This window comes from Microcaecilia unicolor, chromosome 6 (genome assembly GCF_901765095.1).
Source record: "Microcaecilia unicolor chromosome 6, aMicUni1.1, whole genome shotgun sequence".
NCBI classification, from domain to species: domain Eukaryota; kingdom Metazoa; phylum Chordata; class Amphibia; order Gymnophiona; family Siphonopidae; genus Microcaecilia; species Microcaecilia unicolor.
In genome coordinates, this window is record NC_044036.1 from 299789887 (window position 1) to 299809290 (window position 19404).

Genomic DNA, 19404 nt, shown 5'->3' on the forward strand with positions numbered 1-19404 from the left:
TGCTGTACTACTTGCATTGTACCAAAAATAGCATCCTTTTGAAGTTCACCAGATATTATAATGTATAGCCAACTTATCGAGGTGTGTTTAAAATTACTTTTAATCAGGCCTGTGAGACAAGAAGGTACCCAGGGCTTTTCTTTCCTAAAAGGGAGTCCAGTAAAGAGGTAGAAAGAGAAGTAGCAGGCTTCCCACCAGTGGCGTTCCGACCCTAGCTGACACCCGGGGCGGATCGCCGATGCGACCCCCCCCCTGGTGAAATGACACCTCTCCCCCCCCCCGGCGAAATGACACCCCCCCCGGGTGCATGCCGCTGGGGGGGGGGTGTGCCACGGCGCGTGCCTGTTGCCCTGTCTCCGAGAAAGTTCGCAATTCGCATGTGTTCACTGCTCCCTCTGAGTCTGCCCCGGAACAGGAAGTAACCTGTTCCGGGGCAGACTCAGAGGGAGCAGTGAACACATGCGAATTGCGAACTTTCTCGGACTGAGACAGAGCAACAGGCACGCGCCGCGGCACCCCCCCCCAGCGGTGTGCACCCGGGACGGACTGCCCCCAACCCCCCCCCTTGGTACGCCACTGCTTCCCACTTAGTGCCCAAGGAAGATCCTTGGTCCTCTGCCTCAGGATTGTGGAAAAGAGTTTAGGCTAGAGCCTCAGCTAAATCCCAAGGCATGTGTGCCAAGAGAAGAAAGAAGGCAATCAAAAGGAAGGATCTCAATGAAGGAGAGTGAAGTTGCTGCTGATTCTACATCCATCATGAGGAGAATCAATTGGAAACCAGAAGTGGTGAGAGTATATGCTAAAGTCCTGGTATGAGAGGGAGTAGGATACAAGTCCTAGGATAATCCTGCTTGTCTTAGTCCACAGAGGTTATGCATGTGGTAAGTCCCAGAAAAAGAGAGAAGGGACTTGCCTGGTGAAGAGTGGCTGCACAGCTAGACAGGAGATGGAGCATGACAGAAGATCAGAGCACATCCCATGGCCTGTACTAAAAAAGCATGGAGAATCATGAAATGAGATTGAAGGGAAGCAGACTCAAGAAAAATGTCAGGAAGTATTTTTTCATGGAGAGAGTAGTGGATGCTTGGAATGCCCTCCCGTGGGAGGTGGTGGAAATGAAAACGGTAACAGAATTCAAACACGCGTGGGATATACATAAAGGAATCCTGTTCAGAAAGAATGGATCCTAAGGAGCTTAGCCGAGGTTGGGTGGCAGAGCCGGTGGCGGGAGGCAGGGATAGTGCTGGGCAGACTTATACGGTCTGTGCCCTGAAGAGGACAGGTACAAATCAAAGTAAGGTATACACAAAAAGTAGCACATATGAGTTTATCTTGTTGGGCAGACTGGATGGACCATGGGGCAGACTGGATGGACCATGCAGGTCTTTTTCTGCTGTCATTTACTATGTTACTATGTTACTATGTAATCTGAGGAGGAGGACAGGGCCTGCCCAAACTCTATACAAACTGAGAGGCACTTATAGAGGAGCACAGAGACTGAGAGGGTGTATAACCCATCCACAGGAAGAGAGGAGAAGTGAGAGCTGAATTAAAGACTGTAGTGTGAGAGCTAAAGGGTTTACCTGAGGTGATGTGAGTCACTTTATTTCAGGTGATTCTGGTTAAAAAAGAACCCTGGTGGCCCCAGTGGTGCTTTTTTCAGGAGTCCAGCGGTTTCCAGAGGTGGAGAGGAGAATAAAGGAGAAAGTGCTTCCATCGGTGCTTAATTCACAGGCGTCCAGTGGATTTCAGAGGTGGAGAGGAGAGGAGTCTGGGATGACTCCTTCAACTAATGAAAGTTTACCTTGGGCCCTGCAGAGGATAATCCTTTTTTTCCATTGAAATAATCCATGCCAGGTTTGCCCTTATGCCCTGAATGAGGAGACATGGAAGTAACCGAGTTTCTCCTTCACTGTGACTATCAAGAGGTGGACAAAAAGGGAGAGATGGGCTGTTTTGAAGCTAACAGTTTGTCAGCCAAATATATCTGGACAATCAGATCTGGTGAAATCAAAAAATAGTCTATATTTTTATGACTCTACTGTATTTGTCTTCCTGAAAAACAGCTATAATCTCTCACAGAGTGATACTTAACACACTAGGCATTTTACAGTCTATAATTTTTGATCAATTTCAGTAGCCTCAGGGAATGTCCTCTCCCTTTCCTTGGACACCTGTGGGTAGGTAGATGCTATCAATCCTCAGATTAAGACAGGTGTTCCAATCTCTTCCTAAGAGCAAAGAGGCATCCTGAAATGACACAATTTTATGAGATAGCTGATCGTAAAACTAGCCCTGGCTATAATCAGTTTCTTAGCTACCAGAAGCCCTTCAATCACCTTATCACTATGTCTGTATCTGTATAGGACTAATGCACTATAAGGAGCAAGGATGTAAGAATTAGTATGCAGAATGCACACTCTTCAAGACCTTGAGTTATAGGTGACACACAATATCTCCCCCACACAGTCTCTTGCTGGCTTCATGTGTTCATTTTTATTTTAATGGCTCTCTGGCAGCAAAGTGACACATGCATATTGCAATTTAAGGAAATTAAGGGTATAATTGTATAAGCAACCTCAACATTTTGAACAGAATTTTACATGCTCAAGTTGGCATGTATAAAATAGCCTGGAAGTATAATCACGTAAAAGTAGGTGCTCACATATTAAGTGATGGTAGATGAACACCTGTATGATCTGTCCAGTCAGCCATAGTTGTACCTGCTACTCCATAATGGTTATATCACCCTGTGCTCTGTTTAAAGTTCTGAGGCTATTTAAGCTTTACTTTGATTCCATCATCTTTCCATCATCCCCCCCCCCCCCCCGATACTCAGCGCTATTTAACTGGCCAGAAATAGCCACTGACTGGTTGAATGTGGTAAAGGCGGTTAGCTTAGCAGGGTTTAACAAAAGGTTTGGCTGGCTTCCTAAAGGAAAACTCTATAGACCATTATTAAAATGGACTTGGGGAACATCCACTGCTTATTTCTAGGATAACTGTCAAACTGCTGTGGCGTTAATCTACTAATGATATCACATATACAATACAAAAAGTAGTAGAATTTAAGGCTAAAGTGTTCGCAGCAATATAGCTAGCATAAGAAATGAAGAAAATTAAAAATTAATAATTAAAAATTAGAAAGAATTCAAAAAAATCTTTTTAGAACAATTAAAACATATTTGACCACGCATTGAGGAAGGTTGGGAGTTGGTCTATGATTAAATTTGTCACAAAATAGGGGTTCACCTTATTGGTGAAATGAAAGTAACCCCGGTAACCATATCAGACTTTCCCTGAGAAGCCTATTTTGGAGCTATTGGGCACTTTTGCCTTAAATGCTACTACGTTTTGTATTGTATATTTCTAGGACAAGCAGCATAAAATGTATTGTACTTTTTTGGAATCTTGCCAGGTACTTGTGACCTGGATTGCCTGTATTGGCCACTGTTGGAAACAGGATGCTGGGCTTAATGGACCTTCGGTCTGTCCCAGTATGGTAATACTTATGTACTTAATAGCATTTTGGCGCCTAACTGCTCATATTCAGTGCAAGAAAACCAGTTATCTCTGTTGAATACTGCTGGTTAGCGCCAAAAAGATAACCAGTTATATCGCGCAATAACCAGCAATATTCAGCGCTGACCAGCTAAGTTTAGTAGTCAAATCAGACCACCTAAACAGCCACTATAAATTTAACCAGCCACCACTGAATATTGACATAGCCAGTAAAGCTTGAGTAGGCAAAAAAAAAATGGATATCCAATGCCAGTCACTGAAAATGACCCGACGTTGAATATATGGAGTCAGGGCCGATCGCGGCAGTTAGGCGGGCTGCCTTCCACAGGCTGAACATCGGCCTCTCTGTGTTTATCCCACAAATTTTTGAATTCCTTCACTGCTTTTGTTCCCACCATCCCCAACAGGAAGGGTATTCCAGACATCCACCACCCTCTCAGTGGAAAAGTATTTCCTTGTGTTACTCCTCAATTCATGTCCTCTAGTTCTATTGCTTTCTCTACTAGCACTGCTATCTGCACCTCAACCACCCAGTATCACTGTCAGTATTCCACCAACAGCAGCAACACAATTATCACAACATTGATACCACATTACTGCCATCATCTCACGAACGCCATCATTATCAACATCATTGTATTCAATTTATTTTATTTTTGTTACATTTGTACCCCGCGCTTTCCCACTCATGGCAGGCTCAATGTGGCTTACACCAGCACCATCATTGCCAATACTGGCTGCAGCACTACTACTGCCGTTTGTTCTCATTGGCACTAGTAGCGCTAATAGATCCCTTTTTCTACCCTTAATACCAGTAGCACAATATCAGTACAGGACAATAACTACAGTACCCCATCACTATCACATCATCAGAAGACCACTGTCATTGGTAATGGCAGATGAGGATCTATTCACCCATCCGGTCTATATGGATGTTCCTGTCTACACCGCTTAGGATCTCTCTACTGTATAAACCTGACTGCCTACAGGGGCGTAGCTATGGGGGACCACGGGGGTCTGGGCCCCCATAAATTTTGTCCGGGCCCCTGGTTTGGCTGGAGGGGGTCCCCAACCCCTCACCAGCCGAAGCCTTCTTCAGCCTCCGCCAGCAAAGGTATTTGTTTTGCGAGGCGAGAGGGGCTGCGAGGAGGCATGAGGCGGGGGTGTGGGGATGTGAGGCGAAGTGAGGCATGTCAGTGGGGGGGGGGGGGGGGGGGGGGGTTGGGCAGCACTAAAATGTGCTCCCAACCTTGGGCTCTGGCCTCCTCCCATTGTAAGGTCTGGCTACACCCATGACTGCCTAAAAACTATGGCTCCTTCCCCAACTCAGTTCTGGTGCTGTTTGGTGCTTTTTATTTTAAGTAGATGAACAAACAGGAGGAGGATGTTAGGGAACAATGAATGGATGACCTACTGGCGGTCCCAAAAAGTACACAGGCAAGCGGTCTGGAAGATCCAGAACAGCACAAAAGAAAAGCAGACCCTCGTGGTGAAATAAAACAAAATTTATTCAGTGCAGATTCATAGAATCAGCAGACAACTTTCCTCCAACTGGCCAGCATGGCCATGTTTCACCTCTCAATGGTTGCATCAGGAGCTCAACTTAAAATTATAAGATAAATACATAAAAGACCATCAGATAATGTGATATAAACAACTACAGCTTAATGCTCCTTAAATGTGTAAAACAACTAAAAGGGAAAGGGAACTGGAACTTGATATACCGCCTTTCTGAGGTTTTTGCAACTACATTCAAAGCAGTTTACATATATTCAGGTACTTATTTTGTACCAGGGGCAATGGAGGGTTAAGTGACTTGCCCAGAGTCACAAGGAGCTGCAGTGGGAATCAAACTCAGTTCCCCAGGATCAAAGTCCACTGCACTAACCACTAGGCTACTCCGCCGCTCAGATAGGCAAAGCATTGCACTGTTCCTGCTGGGTATGTAACACTGTTTTTTTGTGCCTACCTCAGGAGTCTTGATACATATCCTTGATAATCACATTTGTCCTTGGCAATGCGTCTTGCAAAATAAACATGAACTGGTCTTTAAAAAGACCGTTGGTAAAAGAAACAAATGATGAACAGCTTGTAAAACGCTGCTATGGTGCTGAGACGCATTGCCAAGGATAAATGTGATTGTCAAGGCTACGTGCCAAGACCCCTGAGGCAGGCACGTATGTGCCGAAACATGGTACTGAGTCGAGTCAGCTTAAATAAACACCTATAATTTCACTTCGGCGTCCTGAGTCTGTTTCTGAAGAGCCTGATCCAGTTCCCACTCCTTGTTTTTTTATTTTATCCACCCCGTGGGATCTCTGTGTTCTTTCTACTTTTTGTGGGGGGTTTTTGTACCTATGAATGAATTGCTGTTGCTTTTAGTTGTTTTACACATTTAAGGATTATTAAACTGTAGTTTTTTTTAATATCATATTATCTGATGGCCTTTTATGTATCTATCTTACAGTTTTATGTTAAGCCCCTGATCCAACCCTTGAGAGGCGAAACATGGCCATGTTGGGCAGTTGGCGGAAAGTTATATGCTGATTTTATGTATCTGCACTGAATAATTTTGTTTTATTTCACCCGAGGGTCTGTTTTTCTTTTCTGCTGACCTACTGGTGGTACGTACATAGACTGGGAAGCAGGTGACCAGAGTTCCAATTGTTTCTAGTACTTGAGGTGACCTGAAATATGTTTTTGTTTTATTCTTACTGCTTCTATAAGCGATCTGGGTTAATAGAAACAAAATTGCATTCTGTATGTAATTTGTTGTAAAGTGCTGCAGTCTGAGGCGTTGTATAAACAGTAATGCAAATTTCCATATCCAGGCCCCTTCTCAACCCTGTCCTTATCACCATTGACTTCATCCATATACAGGAGAAGCAGGAAACAAATATATAAGGCTTAAAAGCATAAGAAGTACAATTTAAATCCACTGCAGAGAAAAACAGGTTTAGGGTATCCCAGGAGCCTTTTTCCAAGCCAGCTTTGAAACAAACAATGAATGACTGTCTTGACACATCCAGCTTTCTGAAGCCCTTCACTGATTGCTTTTGACAACAACAAATAGGTGTTAAAAACTCCAGGTGTGAATCCGTCCCTGGCGCCCTAGCTACACCAGTCAAATTCATCCAGCAAGTGTTGATTGTAACTCTTAGTACAGTAGTATATCGAATCTGGCTGAGATCAAGGCAGAAAAGGTAAGAGGCTGCAGCAAACTGGTGATGAACACTGACAGATCTCTAGCAGTGGCATAACTACAACTGATTTGGGAGGGGGGGGGGGGCTAAGATTAACATGGGTGGGCACTAGACATACAGGTCTGAACCATGCATTACCAGACACAAGTCTGCTATAAAGACAAGCATTGTAATATCTATCACATCCTGCAAAATGTTCTAAAACCCCATCTGATGTTAAGGGAAATTATCATAATTTAGCATATATCCTTCAACTTTGTTTTGTGACAAATGGCTTATTAATCTATATTGTAGTAAATACCTTTGAAGTCTTCCTTTCTAGTTATATCTACTGCAGTTTATAGAACTGACAAGAATTGTGTAGAAAGCAAAGAACAATGAGAAACATCAGATTCAATCAATCACATATTAAAACAAATATCAATGTATTCTAAGTCCCCTTTCCAGAATACTTATGGCATAGATAATAATAATTACAATAATACAGCAATAAGAAGTGCATAAGATGTGCTAAAGCTCGTTCAGACCAAAGGTCCATCAAGCCCAGCATGCTTTTCTGACACATTTAGGCCACCTAAAACTAGGCCTAAATACTTGTGCCTAAGTTAGGCACAGATCAGGTGTATTCCATAATAATGTGCATAGTTTTCTAAAATGCCCACAACCCGCCCATTCCACTCCCATGACCACGCCCCCTTTTCAAAGGCACGCATTAGAATTTACGTGCAGCACATTTATAGAGTACGCCTAGAAAGCTGTGTGTGTAAATTCTAATTAAAGTCAATTAGTGCTGCTAATTGTTTTTTAAGTACCAATTATCAGTGCTTATTGGCTTGTTAATCAATTAAGTTGTGCATACTACTTCGACATATGGCTAAAATAGTGCGCATAACTTAAGATGCCATATATAGAATTTGGGAATACGTGTGTAGATGTATATGAATGTTCACTTATTCAGATATATGCTAGCATGCTGTATGCTATTACAACGGTCATAACTTAGAAACATAGAAACATGACGGCAGATAAAGGCCATATTTATTTATTTATTTATTTATTGCATTTGTATCCCACATTTTCCCACCTATTTGCAGGCTCAATGTGGCTTACATATGACCCATCCAGTCTGCCCATCCTCTGTAATCCCCAATTATACCTGTTCCTAAGCGATCCCACATGCTTATCCCATGCTTCTTTACATTCTGGAACAGTCCTCGACTCCACCACCTCCACCGGGAGGCCATTCCACACCTCCACCACCCTTTCTGTGAAATAATAATTCCTTAGGTTACTCCTAAGCCTATTCCCTCTTAACTTTGTCATATGCCCCCTCATTCCAGAGCTCTCCTTCATTTGGAAAAGGCTCTCTTCCTGTACATAAATGCCTTGAGATATTTAAACGTTTCTAAATGGACTTGGGAAAAATCCACAATTCCAGGAATAACATGTATAGAATGTTTGTATGTTTGAGAAGCTCGCCAGGTGCCCTTGGCCTGGATTGGCCGCTGTCGTGGACAGGATGCTGGGCTCGATGGACCCTTGGTCTTTTCCCAGTGTGGCATTACTTATGTACTTATGTATATCTCCTCTCTCCCTCCTCTCTTCCAGCGTATACATGATGAGGTTCATAAGCCTGTCCCTATAATTTTTGCATTCAAGACCACTTACTAATTTTGTAGCTGCCCTCTGGACCGACTCCATCCTGTTTATATCTTTCCTTAGGTGCGGTCTCCAGAACTGCACGCAGTACTCCAAATGAGGCCTCACCAGAGACTTATACAACGGCACTATCACCTCCTTTTTCCTGCTGGTCATGCCTCTCTTTATGCACCTAAGCATCTTTCTGGCTTTGGCCGTCACTTTTTCTACCTTTCTGAAAGCTTTAAGGTCATCAGACACAATCACCCCCAAGTCCCACTCTTCCTAATACCGTTCCCTTGGATTTTTGCGACCCAAGTGCATGACCCTGCATTTTTTGGTGCGTGGTGCATATTTGCAAGGGGGCATAAACAGGTTAGAGAATAGGTGGGACCCAAACTTTCACATGTAACTAATAGAAAACTATAATTTATGTGCATTCCTGCTGCACTTATTCTTTATTGTGGCTTGATATATGACTTTTGCCTTAATAAGGTGAAAGCGGTATACACATTTGGATGGCACAGTGGCATAGCTACGTGGGGTCACGGGGGCCTGGGAGCCCCCAAATTTGCTCTGGGCCCCTGGTTGGCTGGTGGGGGTCCCCAACCCCCGCCAGCTGAAGACTTTATCCAGAGCTGGTCTACAGCGGCACCACCGCATTGCCTACCCTGCTTTCTCTTCCCCTCATGTCAACATGACATGCTCTTTTAGTGAATTGAGCATGGGGAGGGAGGAGGTAGTTTTGGGTGGAATATGGGTGACGTATTCTTATCTACTTACGGATTTCAACTGGGAAGACTGGGTGGTTGAGTGTTGCTTCTCTATCTGCAGTCATTTATAATATTAAAGCAATATTTTGGGTAGAAACTGTTTCACCTGTGCAAACTGACTGCCCGAAAACTGCAGATTAAAATGCAGATAAACATACATGCACAGCTCTACAAGACACACACCTTTACTTGCATTTCGTAGGCTGGGACAGTGCAGGGATTGAAACAATGCGCCTATATATGTATTTTCAAAAGTAAAACAAACAAAACTCCCCCCCCCCCCCACAAACATACCCTCAGAAAAAAAGGAGATGCAAGGGCGTATACTGTAGATGTATACTTTTGCTTTGATAATTACTGGAAACCCTGCGGGTACTTGTGAACTCTGCTGCTTTGCGGACATTTGAAAAATAAGCCCCTGATATATAATGGAAAGGTCTATGTTCAAAGGGATCTAGGGGCTTAACCTTAGAGTGTGAGGGCACAAGAGCAGCTGGATACCCTGCATGTAGCTGACTTACTGAAAATCCCCCCCCCCCCATAAATGTCATGTACTATGATCACTCATTGCACTGGGGGAAAAATGTCCGTCCCAGGAGCTCACAGTGGTTCATTTGAAAGAGAAGGAGAATGGGGTAGGTATGCTTAATTACAATTGGAGGCTGTGGGCTAAGGAGTCATGTGTTATATCCTTTTCTTTTGTCTCTGTTTTAGAGCTAACGCTGATCAAACATTTCCCCCTTTGCTTGCTGGCATTTATCTGCTTCTCTTTTGGTGGAAAACAGAGAAATCCATGCTTGTAAGATAGTTTTATGTAGCGCACAGAAATTCAATATACCATCAGATAGCTGGAAGATCAGTGACCACACATACCTGGTCCTGTTCTCCAATCAGTTCTCTAATTCCCTTCGATAAATGTGAGGGAAAGTAGGGATTCACCTCCTCTCCCCCCAGCCCTTCAAGTGTGTTAAATATATCAGATGTTCCAATTACCAGTGAATAAATGATCCCCCCTGCTGGGGCAATAATTTTGCATAAGTCTTAACAGCACAAAATAGTAAAGATGCTCTTTAAGAAGTCCTGCAATCAGTGTGTTCAAGGTGGAAGGGGCTCCCAAGGGCCCTGTGTTAAATTAGTTTGTGGAACCAAAGAGCGTCTCTCATGGAGAGAAGCAGAGCTGGAGATCTCCCTCCCCCGATAAGAAACTGGAAGCTATCAGTGAACCAAACATCTTCCTGCTGAATTTGTAAATTGGATTAGAATGAACCCATAGCAGCATCCTATAAAAGGAACACCTGCAGATTCATTTCATAAAATATCTTCCAGTCTGTGCAAACTTTATTCTTCAAAAAAGTCAAATCTTCATGTTCTGCTATTGCTGAAAAATTGTTCATTACATTATGCACAGATAATATTGTAAACTCAGGGAGAATAAAGAGCCTCCAGATAATATCTAGGATGATAAATGTGTAGTCTTAGTTTCTATGCGGAGATGAAACGCATGGAATAAAAATGCCACAGACATTTCAATTTAATGTTTTGCTTGGACTCCGAACCATTTCAGCTGAAATATCCAACGTCAACATCTGAGGGAAAGGCTCAAATCCCATTTGTCAGAGCTAATGAAATGATCGATGAGCCACTGGAACTGCTACTGCTCCCTCCTTTGTAGTGGACTGGAGACACAGATTTTGCATAAAGGCACCCAGAGAAGAAAATGGAGAATTAACCAGCTGTTGAAAAATCAAAGAAAAGCCCAGACTGCACAGTCTCTGCTCATGGAAGCACTGCTATTGATGAAGCCCCAGGTTATTTGATATTGGCCAAGCAGATCCAGGGGATCTCAGGAGAACATAGTCAAGAGAAGTCTAATGTGGGGGGTAGGGGGTAGAGGCAGAGGTGGCAGAGAGCTAGAACTCTGGAGGTCAGAGCCAAGAGAATAGAAGGGAAGAACCAGAATTCAGAGGGCCAGAGCTAGAAATGTGGAGGACTTAATCCTCAGAAGGGCACAACCACATATGACTGCGAACACGAACCTCCCCCTCTCATTAATATTCCAATCTAAAGGCACCAAGTATTAATTAAACTGCGGGCACCTCACAATTCAGACAAATTAGATGGCATTTACCATTTGCTGTCTCTAAATATCAAGCCGTAAGCAAACAGTGTTAAGCAGTAATTATACTGGTAAATGAGTTGCCTTCACATTTTAAATAATTGTTAATGGCATCATTTATGGTGATTTAATAGGAAAAGCCAGACAGGAATCTGAAATATGCACCCATTTCTTTTTGTAGCAGGTAGTCAATAGAAATCAAACAAAATAAAAAATAGAAAAGAAAATAAGATGATACCTTTTTTATTGGACATAACTTAATACATTTCTTGATTAGCTTTCGAAGGTTGCCCTTCTTCCTCAGATCGGAAATAAGCAAATGTGGTACCAGATAGTATATATGAGAGAAACATCAAAGCATTACTTTGACAGTCTGACAGAGTGGGAGGGTGGGGGTATGCATGGGGACATCAAAGCATTTCATTGATATTCTAACAGAATGGGTGTTGGTAGGTGACAGGAGGGTAATAAACAGAGAAATACAGCTTATGTTTTATAATGAGTTAGAAAACCCAGATCCTTATTAAGTCCTGTTTGTTGGGTGTCAAAATATTCAATCATTCTTATTTCAAAGGTCTTACGTTCCTGTATTGTAGCAGGTAAAAATTTGTGCAAGGGTATTTGAAGTTTCAAGTTTTATTCAGTTTTGATATACTGCCCTTGAGCGCACGACCTGAGTGGTTCACAATAAAATATAAGCAGAAGAAATAAAAAGAACTACATATAATAAGAAGAAAGTAGCAGTAAGAAGTACTGAGCGCTATTGAGGCTGGCTCCGAGAGTCTAGTTTATGTGGAGGGGCATTTTCGATATGACGTCTAAGACCGACTTTGGACGTTTTCCAAGAAATGTCCAAAATCTGAATAGGGAAGAAGGTCATTTTCAAAAAAACAGAAATGTCTATCTTTTGTTTTCGAAAATACTGTTTTGAACAAGTTTTTGTGGTTTGGACGTTTTGTTTTTTGGTCCATTAAAAAAAGCAAACCAAAAAACGTTCAAGTGCAAAACACACAAAATCAAGCCATTGGGATGTAGGAGGAGCCAGGAGTTTTAGTAGACTGGTCCCCCTGACATCTCAGGACAGCAATAGGGCAACCTAGGGGGCACTGCAGTGGACTTCATAAAATGCTCCCAGGTACACATCTCACCATTGCTCCCTTACCTTGTGTGCTGAGTCCCCCAAAACCCACTGTTCCCAACTGAACACCACTACCAAAGACCTTACAGGTGAAGGGGGCACCTATATGTGGGTACAGTGGGCTTCTGGTGAGTTTTGAAGGGCTCACAGTTTCCTCCACAAGTGTAACAGGTAGGGGGAGGTAGGAGCCTGGGTCCACCTGTCTGCAGTGCACTGAAGCCACCACTAGATTACTCCAGGGACCTGCATACTGCTCTAATAGACCTGAGTATAACATCTGAGGCTGGCATAGAGGCTGGCAAGTAATGTTTTTCATCACATTTTTAGGGAATAGGAGGGGGTTAGTGACCACTGGGGGAATAAGGGGAGGCCATCCCTGATTCCCTCCAGTGGTCATCTGGTTATTTAGGGCACCTTTTTGTGCAAGTATTTCAATGAAAAAATCTTAAACCTACGCAACACGCTACCTCAGGACACCACTGACATCGAAAACTTCCTTAATGAGCTGGACCCAACCATTGGAGAATACCCGGCTGATCGGATCAGCAGGTTCTCCAACACACACTGTAAACTAGATATCTGTCCCAGCTAACTAATGAAATCCACCCCTAACCGCTTAGGAGACCTCAAATCCCACCTAAATTACATACTTCAGCAAGGTCTCTTCCCTAAGGAAAATGGCAATATTCTACTCACCCCGATACCAAAAGATACCAAGAAAAAAAACAAATGAAATCACCAACTACCGTCCAGTAGCATCGATCCCATTTGTAGTCAAACTGATGGAAAGCATGGTAACCAAACAACTTACAAATTACATAAACAAATACTCAATACTACACGAATCACAGTCAGGGTTTCGCCCCCTCCACAGTACTGAAACAGTACTAATCACTCTTCTAGCCAAATTCAAATAGAAAATAGCAATAAGCAAAAACATCCTTCTCCTCTAATTTGATATGTCCAGTGCATTCGACATGGTAAACCATAACATATTAATAAGATTATTAGATAAATTCAGGATTGGTGGAAACATACTCAGCTGGATCAAGGGCTTCCTAACCACAAGAACATACCAAGTAAAATCAAACTCAAGCGTTGTGGAGTACCGCAAGGATCACCGCTATCACCGATACTCGTCAATCTAATGATGACCCCACTAGCCAAGTCCTTATCCAACCAAGGCTTTAACTCTTCCATATATTCAGATGATGCCATAATACACATTCCGTACAATACCAATCTGACAGAAATCACCAACAAAATCAAGCTCAGTTTGAACATCATGGACTCATGGGCAAATGCATTTCAACTAAAACTCAATAAAGAAAAAACTCATTGTCTCATCCTCTCATCCCAACACAGCGCAGACAACCCCACAAGCATCAACACCCCAGACTACACCCTTCCTATATCAGACAGCCTGAAAATCCTCGGAGTTACAATAGACCTCAACTTAACACTAGAGAGCCAAGCGGCATCCACAACAAAGAAAATGTTCCACTCAATGTGGAAACTCAAATGCTTGAAACAATTCTTCCCAAGGGATACATTCCGGAACCTGATACAATCAATGGTGCTAAGCCACATAGACTACTGCAATGGAATTTATGCAGGATGCAAAGAACAAACATTAAAGAAACTCCAGACTGCTCAAAACACAGCAGCTAGGCTTATATTTGGAAAAACGCGATTTGAAAGCGCAAAACCCCTCCGTGAAAAACTACACTGGCTCCCAATCAAAGAATGCATTGCCTTCAAAATCAGCACCCTGGTCCACAAAATTATTTACAGTGAAGCCCCGGGATACATGACAGACTTGATTGACTTACCAACTAGAAACACATCAGAATCAACACGATCATACCTAAATCTACACTACCCAAGCTGCAAAGGACTTAAATACAAATCAACTTATGCATCCAGCTTTTCCTACATAAGCACACAACTGTGGAGCGCACTACCAAAAGCCTCGAAAATGACTTACGACCACCTAAACTTCCAGAAATCACTAAAACCTAACCTGTTCAAAAAGGCATACCCCACCGATCCAACGTAAATGCCTGATCCCTGCAACACAACAAAACTAAAGTACGTAATGGACAAAGCTCAACTCTTCAGATGTACGTTTCCCCAATGTGGCCATGCCACATGAACTTTATCTTACCACAACATCACTTTGTATTTGTTCTCACCGGAGTCTGAAAATGCCTCTCCGGTGCTATGTAAGCCACATTGAGCCTACAAATAGGTGGGAAAATGTGGGATTCAAATGTAACAAATAATAATAATAATAATAATAATTATTAGAATATTATTATTCATTCTAAAAACAGGTCTAGCTCAAAACGTCTAACTTTAGTCCTAGATGGTTTTGTTTTGTTCCATTATGGCTGAAAAACATCTAAGGAACGCCCAAGTTCCAGCCTGAAAACACCCCTGACACAAACCTTGAGATTTGGACGCACTTCTGATGGACTTCATAGAAAAACATTTAGAAATAGGTTTCGAAAATACTAATTTGGGCGTTTTTGTGAGAAAAACGTCCAAATGCTGCTTTATGCCACTTTTTAGACATTTTTCTGTTTTGAAAATGAGCCTAATAGCTGCTTATGTTGTCTTCAACAACAGGGGCCTTTTTCTAATTCTCACATTGGGATCATCTTCTAAAATTACTCCATGGAGGCAATTTTAAAAGTCATTTCCATGGGTAAAAAGCATTTTTTGTCAACAAGCAGGATTGAATCAGGCACACCAGTGGCATAGCCAGAAGGCAATTTTGCGGTGGGCCAATGGGTAGAATGGGGTACAACACATTTTCTGCTCCCCCACCAAAATTAAAAATAAAGTACTTCAGCTGGCAGGGATCCTCGTGTCCCACCAGTTGACGACATCCATCGACACCTGCACCCCACACATACTTAGCTCTTACACTGCTGACTGCCATGGTTTTCTAGTGAGAGTAATGGTAGGCTGCAGATGTCCTCAGTTGGCAGGGCTTGAAAATTCCCACCTGTTATACTAATGGTGCACCAGTTCTCAGCTGAAAGTGGATGGGCCCAGGCCATCCCAAGTTCACTGTGGCTACACACCTGAGGCACACAAGTGGGTGATGTCATCTGATGGATTTGGGATGGAATTGCTCTCTCAGAGGTCAGAACAACATGTGCAGCACTTCCCACATGTAGAGGCCCTTTTATACAGCTGTGATAAGCACTAATGTGGAGAGAAAGCTTGGGGTGATGGTGTCCGAGGACCTCAAGGTGACAAAACAGTGCGGCAAGGCGGTGGCTGTGGCAGAAGGATGCTAGGCTGCATAGAGAGGGATATGATCAGCAGACGAAAGGAGGTGTTGATGCCCCTGTACAAGTTGTTGGTGAGGCCCCACTTGGAGCATTGTCAGGGCTTTTTTTGAGGCTGTACTTGGGGGTACTGAGTACCAGCACCTTTTTCATTATCTGCTAAAATTGATCCATGGTCTCCAAGTTTTAATGAAAGAGCTCAGGCCCTTCACACCAATTCTGCCTTTTTATAGATTCTGTGACTGGTTGCAGGGGGCCTGGCTATTGTAGGGTGGGTCCCTCAGTGATCACCTAACCCCTGAAGGGTGACCTGGCATTTTTCGCTAGAAAAAAATGCACTGAGTATTGTATTCAGTTTTGGAGGCTTTATCTTGCTAAGGATGTAGAAAACTTGAAGCAGTTCAAAGAAAAGTGATAAAAATGGTATGGGGTTTATGTAGCAAGACGTACATGGAGAGACTTGCTGACCTAAACATGTGTACCCTGGAGGAAAGGAGAAACAGGGGTGATATGATACAGATGTTCAAATATTTGAAAGGTATTAATCCGCAAATGAACATTTTCCAGAGACAGGAAGGTGGTAAAACTAGAGGACATGAATTGAGGTTGTACGAAAGAGCCTGCCATGCTTGCTCCCAGGGTAACTAGTAGCAGAGACTGTAAATAAGATCTAGCCATTGGGAAGGCTGTGGGGATGGAGGACTGGAAGGTAGCTGTAGTCACAAAAAGGGAGGTGGCAAGCACTGTACTATAGAAATGAAGTTTCTGCATCTGGTGGGAGATGGAATAGAAATGGCCAGATATGGTCGCGCCAATACCTGGATTACCTTTGGCCAGTTCAAACTTAACCAGCTACTGTTGAATATCAACTTGGCTGGTTAAGCTGGAACTGGCCAAAAATAAAACGGATATTCAATGCCAGTCACCGGAAATGGCCCTGCATCGATTATTTGGGCTCCGCGCTGATCACGGGAGGCAGCCCTCCTACCTACCATGGTCTGAATATCGGCCCCTATAAGTTATGCACCTGTGTGCCCTGCTCACCCTCTGCCCAGGTTCTACCCATGTGAATGTCCACTTGCACAATACATGCTATCACAGAACTGCATGTGTTTACAGACTAGCACATAGCCGGATTATTATTTAGGCATGAATGTGTCCACATACACACATATATGACTAGAATGCTGGCATTTAAGCACATATTTATCACCTAACTTTAGACTGCTCCTGATAGAATTACTTCAATAGCGCCAGTGAAGGGAATTGTGCGTAAAAAGGCTGCAGTTATCCAGAAAATTCTTTTGAACACTGTGCCCATGTTTACATTAGGCCTGCTGATTGGCAGGCCTAAACTAAATGGATTGTGGCAGAGGCATTCAACAGGGAATATATGTATTCAGCGCTGCTTACTACGTGTCTAGTATTGCTTGAATATACTGTATTTATTAATTTAAATGCAGTAAATTTAATAGGCTGACCGCCACTAATGAAATCCAGCCCTAAATGTATTCCCACAGGCACGGAATAGGAGAAAGGCCTTAGTAAACTGAGCCTTTGGTCAGCACTATTGTTGAATTACAGATCACATCTTCTTCCTGAAAGATCTCTCTTTCCCTCGAGGGTTTGCTACTTTTGCTCTGCTTCTAAATTAAATTATATTATAGTCATTGTTTCCAAATGACCTGTGGTCTATTCCCAGTCCCCTCCTGGCTTGTAAAGACCAGATTAATAAAAAAATAAAAAAAAAAGCCTTGTCTAGTGAGACACTTCTGTGCTGAGAGAAGTAAAGATCCTTTAGGATATCTAGGCAGAAATTTCCTTGATTAGCTTGTTTTCTTAACCCAGTTAATTTCTAGATAATTAAGTCCTCCGCTTTTATTATTTGGCCCAGCGTGACTTCTCTCCCCAGATGGCTAAGTAATTTTAGTCTCTCTACCTCTATAATTGGTGGTTTGTTGCTTACAGTTTTCTTGCTTCTTATCTTCACCTATGAAGCCTCAATTCTTCCTCCATTTTTGACCCAATGTCCTTTACCAGGATGATCTGGTGACTAACAGTTAATGCACGGTAAGTTACCCTGCATTCACTGCAAAGCACAACCTATGTCCATTCTCTGCCCACTCCCTGCTAATTTTTTTACCCCATTCCATACTATCCCCTGGATTCTATTTCCATGAGCATTTAATAGAGAAACGAGCCAATAACTAGTAATAACTGGGTGCTAACAACCAATTATTGCAGTTAATTGGCTCCGATTCAAAAACAGCTACGTCTAGTCAGATCATTCTTTGACCAAAAAGCCTTTGCACTACAATTCCAAATGTTAGTCCTACCTCACTTGGATTACTGTAATGTTCTATTTCTTGGTATTACTTTTCAATATCAGAAAAAAATGCAAATCATACAGAATACAGCTGATAGACTAATACACAGATTGAATAGATATACTAGTGTTTCAACTCATCTTAAACTGCTCTGGCTTCCCATAGCAGAAAGAATCAGGTTCAAAGCTGCTTGTTTAGTTTTTCAAACCTTACAGGGTTTCACCTCTGAACTGCTGACTAAAATCACTTTGCTACGCTTGATCCAATCTAACAGACTGAAAGAACAACTGATGCTAGCGTCACTGTTTCAAAAGACAATTCAAAATCAGAAGATTTTCAGCTCACTATTCCCCGTACTTGGAGTTAAAATATGGAACTCTCTACTTATTGCCATCAGAACAGAAAACAGCTACCTTAGCTTCAGGAAGAGGCTAAAAACTTTTCTCTTCCCAAAGACTACTTCATAACAATCCATTGACTTCTACCTCCTAGTATCATCCTTTATCCTTTCCTATAATGTTTTTTGGTCTCATGCATTACACCAAACGATCTCTAATTGTTCTCATACCTCACACTAACATTATCAGCTTTTGCCTCACCTAGAATGTAAACCGCACTGAACCCTGGAAAGGGGATATTAGAGGTTTACAAGAATTGATTTGATATACTTTGTCAAAATATAATCAGCATATGCCATGTGTAAAGAATTTGGCAATGGACACATAAAACATTTACAAAGATCTATCACTTTCTTTTGAAAGAATCCTGTGTAACCATTACTTTTCTTTACAGAACTAATTGGGTTCAAAAGTCCATGGGCTTAAATTGGACTAAAGAATGTAGTTTATGTGGATGATTCAAGACCACTTGAATCATCATCTTATAAAAATCTGCCCTAGATGCATCAGCTTCATTAATGTACATTTTTAGACAGTCTTTATGATCCATTATGTATAGAGATGAAGATTTCCTCCACCTTTCTCAGCGTTTTGAAGTGGGTTTATGCTCATGCAGAACCTTTTTAAACCAGAGAACCTGAATGGCTTTTGAAATGACAGAGGATTTAGAAGGAGCCATGTCATTGAAGGGAATGTCTAGCAAGAATAACCACTAGAACAGGATTGGAAAAAGTTTTCTAGTTATAATTTAGGCAGCCACACTTCTTTTAGCTTTTCAATGTCTATCTTACTCCTTATCTGTTTAACAAAGGAAAGTGAAAAGAGGAAACTCTAAAAAGCAAATATAAATCAAACTGCAATCTATAATAATCTAACCATGGCATTGATGAATAAGAAGAATTCAACAAGTTATTTAAAAAAGAACTACCAATAAAAATTAGATCTGGACAATCTGCACTAAACCTAATGACTCCATGGAAAACAAAA